Genomic DNA, 10,057 nt, shown 5'->3' on the forward strand with positions numbered 1-10,057 from the left:
ATCCAGTTCACCAGATTAGCCTCCGCCGCTCATGTGGAGGAGTGGGGAATCAAACCTGGTTCTCCAGATCAGTCTGCCGCTCCAAACCACCAGTCATATCCACTACACCACACTGGCTCGGAGGCCAATTCTGAAGGGGAGGTGGCCTTCTGCAGATCCCAGATGTTAGGAGCACCTCCCATGGTTACATTCCCTTAAGGCACAGCGTCCCTGACAGCAGAACTAATTCAAGCAATTGCTCCGCCGCTTGAGAGTTAAAAAATCATGGTGCCCGCCAATGCCCTTCGGTGTAACTCCAATGCATGCATAAGATGCATGCGGTGATTCAGAAGGAAGCCTTAATGCGTACTGCATGTAGATAGACATGTTAATATGGACAGTTGTGCAGAACGGATACAATGACAAACAGATATCCAGCTCTTTTCGACCACCCTTAAGCCGTCCTGCTGCTCCCTCTTGCTTTCTTCCCCCTCAGAATGATTTTGTGTGTACATGATAAAAACCTGATGACTCCAGCACCAAGCGTGACTTGCGGGTGTTAAAACAGTCTCCAAAAACCACTGGTTGAGTTTTCACAACTAAACTAAAAGCAATTCACAACTAATTTCATCCCTGGCAACTATGAGGCTACTGAGTGATACGTAAGGACGTGTGAATCAACTCTTGGGGCCAAAACACTTATGACAACATTCTTTTTTTATAAAGTGAATTGTATATGTGCACAGCCCAGATTAAGATTTAGGGACATGCGGAAAGAAAGTGGGGTTTAACCGTTCTAGCTCTATTAATCAAAGGCTAGATGGCCATCTGTCAGCAATGCTGATTCTATGACTTTAGGCAGATCATGAGAGGGAGGGCATCTTGGCTATCTTCTGGGCATGGAGTGGTGGGGGGAGGTAGTTGAGAATTTCCTGAATTGTGCAGGGGGTTGGACTAGATGACCCTGGTGGTCCCTTCCAACTCTATGATTCTATGAAAGGCTCCCTTCACTTATTAGGAGAAATGATGTGTCCTTTAACAAGTTGTCTATTTTTTCCTAACACAGCACAAGAAACCTAGTTTCAATCAGTGAAGCTGAGCAGGTCTTGAAGGGTTAAATTCCCCCCCCACACACACACACACACCACCAAGTGGAGCCCAGATCGGAACCACAACTGCAGGCTGATGGAATTTACTCCTTTACAGATTGACAGGGGTCAGTAATCTTTGTCATCTTTGGACCCCAGTCCTACTCTGGCTAGGCAAAGAAACAGACCCAAGGGGAAGATCAGGGCTTTGTTGTGTAAGGACTTTTCTCTTTACTTCCTAGAAGTTAACATTTGCATGTAGGGTTACCGCTGGAGAGCCAATGTGGTGTAGTGGTTAAGAGCGGTTGTTTGGAGCAGTGGAGTCTAATCTGGAGAAGCGGGTTTGATTCCCCACTCCTCCACATGAGCAGCGGAGGCTAATCTGGTGAACTGGATTTGTTTCCCCACTCCCTACACATGAAGCCAGCTGGGTGACCTTGGACTGGTCACAGCTCTTAGAGCTCTCTCAGCCCCACCTAGCTCACAGGGGGTCTGTTGTGGGGAGGGGAAGGGAAGGTGATTGTAAGCCGGTTTGAGTCTCCCTTAAGTGGTAGAGAAAGTCGGCATATAAAAACCAACTCTTCTTCCTTTCTTTACCAGTCCAGCTGCTATGCCTTTAACAGCAGCATGATATGCAGACACCAGCAGGTCACTTAACCTGCAAACAGCTGATTACTGTGGTCCAAGTTTCGACTGGAGCGGCAGGAGCAGGCCGGGCTCACTTCAGCTCCAAAGATCGGTTTGCCAGCTGCTCAGGAGAAAGGCTCCCTGTATCCCCTATGCCGATTTGATCACTGAAGCCCCAGCGAAGCCAACTTTCAAGTCACTGATTATGAAGTCAAGATGAAGATAAAGAACAGAGCGCTGCAGCAGCAGATGTCTTTGGGATTCAGGGAAGAAAGCGAGGCAGGCATTCGGCCAGTTCGCCTGTGAGACATGTGGCCGCATAGTCCGGCCCAGAGACCCAGTCCCTTCCTCCTCTGCTCTGCGATCCACCTGCAGCTTTTAATTTGTAGATGGGTCTCCGAGTATAACAAATCCCTGCTTTAAATCTTGTCAACGGCTTGGCCTCTACAGCTCATTCATCTTCCCCCTCACAAAATTAGAAGCTTTAGTAGTTTAATAGCCGCGAGCGGCATAATTTAGTAATGAAAGCATGAAATATTGATAACAAGGCCCCCAGATCCGGAATAGCTTTTGGCGCTGTGGGGAGGCCTTACAACACTCTTAGGAGGAGACGGGGGTGGGGGAATGTACCTTTTATGCCATGCTCAGCACCCAGGGGAACTTGGCAGATGCAGGCAGAGAGTTGCAGTAAAAGCAGGAAATTCATCTGCAGGCAAGTTAACACTCCCAGCATTTACGCAGTGGATGGCTTTCCGGCAGTGCCTGCCTGCAGTTTGGGTTTAAAGTTGTGCCACAGCTGTGGCATGTAATTGGCAAGGAATTGGGGCTTAGCAGGCTGTACAGCAAGAGTGCCATAATCTGGTAAACCGGGGCACTGGAAAGATGAAGAGTTCGTTTTTATACGATTTTCTCTACCTTTTAAGGAGCCTCAAACCGGCTTACAATCGCCTTCCCTTCTTCTCCCCACAACAGACGCCCTCATAGAATCACAGAGTTGGAAGGGACCACCAGGGTCATCTAGTCCAATCCCCTGCACAATGCAGGAAATTCACAACTACCTAAACCCCCAGTGACCCCCACTACATGCCCAGATGACAACCAAGATGTGTTCCCTCTCATCATCTACTTAAGGTTATAGAATCAGCATTGCTGACAGATGGCCAGCTAACCTCTTCTTTAAAAAGTCCAATCTAACCTCTTCTTAAAAACCTCCAATTTTCTTCCAGGCCAGATTGGCCAGGGATCTTTGAGGATTTTTTTTTTTGGCCATCTTCTGGGCATGGAGCAGGGGTCACTGGAGGAATGGGGAGGTAGTTGTGAATTTCCTGCAGGGGGTTGGACTAGATGACCCTGGTCATCAACTCTGTGATTCTATGAAGAAAAATGTTTCATGGGTCAGTGCCTTATAGTCATATAGTGAGACATGTCTACTGAGGTCAATCTACTCTGACTGGCAGCCGATTTCCAGAGTCTTAGGATGAGGACTTTCATATCACCTACTATCTGATCACTTTTTTAGCTGGAGATGCTAGGGATTGAACCTGGGACCTCCTGTATGCAAAGCAGATGCTCTTCCGCTTAGCCACAGGCACCTCCACAAATAATGGAGAAAACAAGATAAGGTGGCAGAAGGAACTGGGTTTAGCTCTCCTTTCCTGTACACACCATTTCCAGTTTAAAAAAAAAACAGACCCCTTTTTTACATGCAAATGGGTAGACACATGTGGATGGATGCCCATTTAAGGGAAGAGCTGCGACTCCATGATTAAGCATCCATCTAGCATGCAAAAGATCCCAGGTTCAATCCCCGGCAACTCCAATTAAAACATTTAGTTGCTAGGTGATGTCAAAGACCTCTCCCTGAGTTCCTGGAAAGCTGCTACTTGTATGAGTAGTATTACGAGTATGGGTAGTAAGTAGTATGAGTACTTGTATGAGTATGCAACACCGAACTCGAGAGATCAAGGATCTGACATAGTACAAGGAAGTTTCATGTGTGCATCCTGCCTAGCCTGGCCCTGATATTCCATACAACTGTATAAAGAATAAGATCATAAATGGTTAAAGGATGGGAAGTGGGTGTTACACGGAAAGTATCATGTAACGATGTCCTACAAACCAAAAGACCAGAGGCACTTACCTGGATAATGATCGTGTTCAAGCTGGAAGCGATGTGTGTGGTCAAAGAGGTCAGATTCCTCCAAGAAAAACGGCTGTATGTTGTGAAGGGGATGTTATCCCATCATAAGAAGAAATAAAAATAAAATAAATTATTGTTGAAGGATTTCACGGTCAGAGTTCATTGGTTCTTGTAGGTTATCCAGGCTGTGTAACAGTGGTCTTGGTATTTTCTTTCCTGACTTTTCGCCAGCAGCTGTGGCAGGCATCTTCAGATGAGTAACACTGAATGACAGTGTCTCAGAGAGAAGAGACATTGTCCTTCAGTGTTACTCCTCTGAAGATGCCTGCCACAGCTGCTGGCAAAACGTCAGGAAAGAAAATACCAAGACCACGGTTACACAGCCCAGATAACCTACAAGAACCAATAAAATAAATTATTTTCAAAAAAAGGAAACTATTGTGTGGAAATTGATCCTTTGGAAGACAGATCACGATGGGTAGCCGTTTTAGTCTGTTTCTAGCAGCAGGAAAGAGAAAGAGCCCAGTAGCACCGTCAAGACTAACAAACTTTCTGGCAGGGTATGAGCTTCCGTGTGCCTCAGCTCACTTCTACAGATAAATTTTGTTAGTCTTTAGAGTACTACTGGACTCTTGCTCTTTTCTACTGCTACAGACAGACTAACAAAGCTACCCGTCTTGGTCTATCTCAGAGGAGCTGTGTATAAGTACCACACTAGGCAATACTTTGGATACTGTAAAGATTGAACCACCCGATTGAACCTTAAGTATGCAAAATATAATCAATATGGAGTACCGATATCTGAAGAAGTGAGCTGTGACTGACTCATGAAAGCTCCTACCCTGCCAGAAATTTTGTTAAGACTTTAAGGTGCTACTGGACTCTTGCTCTTTTCTACTGCTTTGGAAGACAGTTCTGGTGAGGAAGGAGGTGGGAAGGGGGGGAGAGAGAGTGGCTCAGTGCTGCAGTCTGTGATTTGCATGTATAAAGTCAGGGAGGGAAGAAGATCTGAGGAGGAGTTTCAGGAAAAATGGAAACCATATTATGATAATGTTTAATTGAACTATGGTTATTGGGTGTTAGATAATTTGAATGTCAATATTAATATTAGCTCATAGAGAAAGTATTAATAATGAAGGGTAGATAATACAGGTGGTGCATTAAAACTGTAATTAGCAAGGCATTTGATAAAGCTGGTCTATTATAGAAGATATCAGCAAGCAGCAATTTGATCAATTTTAAACTTAGACAAAATAGTGATAGAATAATAATAATAATAATAATAATCAAATATAGGCAGTAATGTTAAGGCATAGTTAATAATGTTAGTCTTTTGACCTGAAGTAACAAATCTATTCAAGGCTTTTTTTTTAAATAATTAGATGTTTTGGTTTGGTGGTGGTTAAGGCTTTGAATGTATGTTTCCCTTTGAAAAGTACGATGCATTGTGTGTTTCGTTTGTATGTGTATTATCTTTCTTTTTCAATAAAAAATTATTTTAAAAAGTCAGGGAGGGAAAAGCTTCAAGTAATGGAGTGCAGCAGCAGGGGGATTTAGTTCCCCTCACCCGCGCGCTCCCCTCTCCCCATCACATCTAGTTTGACAGAGGAAAAGCTCGGTGGGAGTCCATAATTTGCATGAGTTGAGTCTACCACTGAGCTATTCCTCCCTGTCCCTCCCCACTCATCTATCACTCGTTCCCAGAGAAAAAGAGCTCAGAGAGAGCTGTTCTGGGCGCACTTCAGTATTCTAACTCTCAGCTAGGAGAGCCTAATGGCTAAGAGCCATGACCCCGTTCAGATATCCGTCACAAAGTGGCCTGGGGCCAATCTCGCTCATTGCCTCTGCCATCAGAATTGTGGGGGATCATACTACCCTACCTCGGAAGGCTGTTGTTAGAATTGGAACTTAACGCAGGTGAAGGGTTTTGAACGCTGAGCATGCGACATGATTGCCAAGTCCTGAAACGAAACATTTCATAGAATCATAGAATTGAAAGGGACCACCAGGGTCATCTAGTCCAACCCACTGCACAATGCAGGAAATTCACAAGTACCTCCCCCACACACCCCAGCGAACCCTACTCCATGCCCAGAAGATGGCCAAGATGCCCTCCCTCTCGTGAACTGCCTAAGGTCACAGAATCAGCATTGCTGACATATGGCCACCTAGCCTCTGCTTAAAAACCTCTAGGGAAGGAGCACTTACCACCTCCCGAGGAAGCCTGTTCCACTGAGGAACCACTCTGTTAGAAAATTCTTCCTAATGTCTAGACGGAAACTCTTTTGATTTAATTTCAACCCACTGGTTCTGGTCCGACCTTCTGAGGCGACAGAAAACAACTCGGCACAATCCTCTATATGACAGCCCCTCAAGAACTTGAAGATGGTTATCATATCCCCTCTCAGTCTTCTCCTCTCCAGGCTAAACATACCCAGCTCCTTCAACCTTTCCTCATAGGACGTGGCCTCCAGACCCCTCACCATCTTTGATGCCCTCCTCTGGACACGTTCCAGCTTGTCTACATCTTTCTTAAATTGTGGTGCCCAAAACTGAACACAACTTGAAAACATTCGCACACTCGCAGCAAATTCATATTTGACGTCGCCTACCTCACCAAGAAGGGCTGTGGGTCAAACAGCCTTTAAGCAACTTGTCAGCCAAAATGCCACGTCTGCTGCACTGAAGCCCAGGATCTCCCAGCCCCAAAACCGGGACTCGAGGTCCTTCAGCCTGCACTGATGTTCACTCGGCCAGGATCACCCCCTCATCGCACAGCTGCCAGAGAAGAGCCAAACAGCGAAGCACGGATGCGTCTGGACAAAGTATCCGATCACCTTTCCTGTGATCTAATGCAGAGGCTTCGACCGCATTGCTAGAATTGCTTAGTCAGCATTCCCTAGTGCCAGCTGCCCCGCAGTCCGACGGGAACAGCCAAGAGTTTACAATTGGTCTCTGCTTAAAAAAATAAATGAATATAAAAACGCAGCGCAGCTCTCACGCGCGCAGGGCGGCCAAATGAATGCCGCTGTTGGCACCTCCCTTCGACAGAGACTGGAGGATTCAGTTCTAAGCCGACAGAAAATTCCTTTTTTATTAACTTGAGCCCGGTAAGCCAGACTTGATCTGGAGGCTCCAGTTTACAACAGGTAAAGGAAGGTCAGAGAGCGGCACCTAGTCCGAGGCGCATGCGTACAAAATGTAAGGGCTGCGCCTGGCGCCCCAAGGGCTTGGCTTAGTTATGCAAACTAAGTCAAAACTGCCAAATGCATTCTGCTGCCAAGATCTGGGTTATCAACGAATGGGTGATTGTATTTATTAGGAACATTTATGTCTTCCTTCAAGAAGCTCAGGATGTCAAGACATCATTCTTCCCTTCTCCAGTTTACGCTCACAACAGCCCTGCGAGGCGGGTTAAGCTGAGAGTGACTGGTGCCAGGTCACCCAGCACGCTTTATGGCAGAGTTGGGATGTGACAGTGGATCTCCCCGGTCCTAGTCTGACACTGTAGCCACTCCAGGATGTTGGTTTAAGGAAAGAACTGTGAAAGCAATAGGCAAAGAGCAAATGAAGGGGCGGGAGACGACAGGAAATTAGGAAGGGTGTCTGGCAGGGGCAGAGACTAGGGTTGCCAGGTCCCTCTTCACCACCAGTGTGAAGTTTTGGGGGCGGAACCTGAGGAGGGCGGGATTTGGGGAGGGGAGGGACTTCAATGCCATAGAGTCCAATTGCTAAAGTGGCCATTTTCTCCAGGTGAACTGATCTCCATCAGCTGGAGATCAGTTGTAATAGCAGGAGATCTCCAGCTTGTACCTGGAGGTTGACAACCCTACCAGAGGCAGAGGAGCTCTGCAAAGTCCTCAATTACTGAAAAAACAACTTCCTGCCTACCCATGCCCATTAGATGCTTGTCGTAGGTTTCCCAGGGTTCACATCCACGGGGACTAGAAACTTTAAAGCATTAACATTCTGGAATGCCACGCCCTGCAAGGAGACAAGAGGTTACAAGCCTCATAGTTCAAAGGCATGGAACTGACTGCAACCCTAGCTGAGACGGCACCCTACCCTACCTTCAGGCATTTAGACACCTGTTGCAAAAGGAGCAGAAAGGCTAAATTAAAAGAGATGCTGGAATCTTTGCTTTTGCTGAGCAAGCACAGCAAGGCAGCGTTCAGTCAATAAATCAGTCAATAAATCAGATCTAGGAGGAGACAGTGAAACACAAGGCCCCTGTCAGGGGAGCCCAGGCAGCTCCTGACCTGCTCTATGGTTCAATTTGGCAGGGGGAGGTCTCTGGAGGCTTCCTCATCCATTGCCAGGGACCACCCTACGAAGCAGAGTTCCCCTCGACAGGGCGAAAAAGGCTGCCTTACACTGAATCAGACCCTTGGGTCCATCAAAGTCAGTATTGTCTACTCAGACTGGCAGCGGCTTTCCAGGGTCTCAGGCAGAGGTCTTTCACATCACCTACCTGCCTTGTCCCTTTAAACTGGAGATGCCGGGGATTGAGCATGCCAAGCAGAGGCTCTACCACTAATCCATAGCCCCTTCCCTAAACATCTCCATGGCAGACTTGGGGAGCTGGGTACCCCTGCCTCTCCCTGCTTTTCTTCCCCAGTAAGCTCCCTCCCAATTCCTGGCATCTCAGCAAACATGCATGGCTGAGATACCTTCTTGTTCTACGCTCATTGCTGGATGTGTTTTTTTCTTAAATCCAGGGGGAGGGAGAGCGCAGGCAGCCGCTGCCTAGCTGCAAAGCCCCCACTGACATAACAAATTGAATTCATTCCAAGGGAAGAGGATGAGACTGGACTACACGCCTCTGCATTTCATAGCAAGTTTTAAGCCGAGTTCTAACAAGTTTTAGAATGGAGGTATATGATTTGCAAACTAATAATAACAGGGGCTTTGGCAGAGGGAAGCAAAGCAAGCAGACAGGGAGAAAGGAGAGCGGTTTGGAACAACTGACCCAAAAGGGTGCAGGGAAAAATCTACATCACTCTGCCTCCAGGGTTAAAAACGGAGGTTTTAGGCAAAGTGCCTAAAGAGGAGGGCAGCATCTTCCTGAACAGGAAAGGGGGGGGGGTGCTTCTTCACTCCCCTGTTAAACACAGCTCTGCCCATAGTTTGCAGTCAAAAGTCACTGTGGGGAAAGTATAAGCCCCCCCTCTCCTACACACACTGACTTGAAAAGAAGAAGAGTTGGTTTTTATATGCCGACTTTCTCTACTTTTTAAGGAGGATCAAGCTGGCTTACACTCTCCTTCCCTTCCCCACAACAGACACCTTGTGAAGTAGGTGAGGCTGAGAGAGCTCTAAGAGAGCCGTGTCTAGCCCAAGGTCCCCCAGCAGGCTTCATGTGGAGGAGTGGGGAATCAAACCTGGTTCTCCAGATTAGAGTCCACCGCTCTTAACCACTACACCATGCTCTTAACAACCACAGTTTTCAGTGGGAAGGTTTTGCACCAAAGAAATGTGCTGAAGATGGGAGCAGAAAAACCTCTTTCGGCAAAGAGGATTCAAAGGCCCCACGGCTGCCCAGGCTATATTCTCCATCCACTAACCTTCGCTCCTGCCCCCCTACCCATCCTGTAGTTAAAAAGTATACACATCAACCGGGTGGCTAACATGGAGTTATCAGGTCAAACAACAATTTTTGAGAGAAATACTATTCCTCAACGCCTCCCTGGGACCAGGGGAAACAAGCAAAGGAGACGAGGAGAGAAAAAGCTCTGCCCTTTTGGCCTAAACGCTCTGCCTCAGATGTGTGTGTATTTTGGTTACGGGAAGAAATCCTGCACACGTGATCAAAGCGCTCGGTCCTTTCATTACTACACATATTATGGGGCTAAGCCCCGCAGGGGGAAAAAAAAGAAATACATTTCAAGGCTAATCCCTGGATCTAAGTAAGCCCAGGAACCAAACAGAAAGGATCATCCGCTTGCCGCCCAAGGACCGTCTCCGCATTATCACGCCCACCTACGAGGAAGTCTCTTTCGACGAGCGTGCCCATCAGTAAAAACACAGAGGACGGACGGATGGAAGCAAATCTATCTCCAAAGGCACAGAGATGCCGCGCCACTCCCCAAATTCTCCACATAGATGCTGTGCCTCTCTGCCTCTCGAGCAGACGAATGGGCATGACTCACTGCTCAATGATTTCTAAAAGGAGCCGGAGAGCAAGCAGAGCTCCAGCCAGCCTCTTCTACACCTGGCGGCAGCT

This window comes from Euleptes europaea, chromosome 1, assembly GCF_029931775.1.
Source record: "Euleptes europaea isolate rEulEur1 chromosome 1, rEulEur1.hap1, whole genome shotgun sequence".
NCBI classification, from domain to species: Eukaryota; Metazoa; Chordata; class Lepidosauria; order Squamata; family Sphaerodactylidae; genus Euleptes; species Euleptes europaea.